Consider the following 900-nt stretch of genomic DNA (forward strand, 5'->3'; position numbering starts at 1 on the left):
GGGGGGCGGCAGCTGTGGATCCGTAAGCTCCTCACATTCGGGTTTCCGAGGTTCCGCAGCTCGAGCCAATCACAAGCTACTCTGCGTCTGGGAGGCGCGCCGCCTAGTCCTCCTTTATATAGCGGCTGACTTGCTGAGGTTGCATTACGTCACGCTCCCCTTGCTGCAGGGTAGGGGGCCGAGGGAGGAGCGCGCACGCGCGCGCGGTCGATCCAGAAGCCCGCGCTGGGTTTCTGCCCGGAGACCCCGCGGACTTGCAAGCCGGGGCTGTGCCACCGGCCGAGACCCAGTGCGCAAGCCTCGATCTTGGCGCGACCCTGAGGAGTTTCCGTGGGAAGATTTTCGATTTTCCAGGTTTCTCAAAGGAGAGGAAGAGGGGGAGGGGGAGAATTAATATCTGAATGGCCACTCACTGAACCTCTCATAGATGTTGGATACCGTTAAGAAAAAATCGGCCCTACCCTCGAGGATTTGACCAATTAGGCTGACCAGAGTGATAAGAGGTTTACCTCCCCAAATGAAACCCTTGTGTGTTTTGCAGTTTCCCTCCTTCATTTCTTTTATATTTCGTAATGGTAGACAATTCGATGAAGAAAGTAAAGTGAAGAAAAGCATAGAAGGGAAAGGTGGACAAAGGACCTAAATGAAGTGAATATTAACTATCTTGAATGTGTCACTTTCAGCTTGTGTCTGAACAAAATGGGAGAACAGTGAGAAATTCAGTGGTGAAAGGTGGGGAAAAGAGTGATGCGATGTGACTAAAAGGTTGCATTTGCAAAGGGCTTTATGTTCTGGAAATTTAGCTTTAGTACTATGAGCATTTGGAATGAATAGCAGAGTTTAAGGAGGGAAAGGGTATGATCCTTAAAAAAAAGAAAAAGAAAAAGTAACATTACCTTT

Source organism: Lagenorhynchus albirostris, chromosome X (assembly GCF_949774975.1).
Source record: "Lagenorhynchus albirostris chromosome X, mLagAlb1.1, whole genome shotgun sequence".
Lineage (NCBI taxonomy): Eukaryota > Metazoa > Chordata > Mammalia > Artiodactyla > Delphinidae > Lagenorhynchus > Lagenorhynchus albirostris.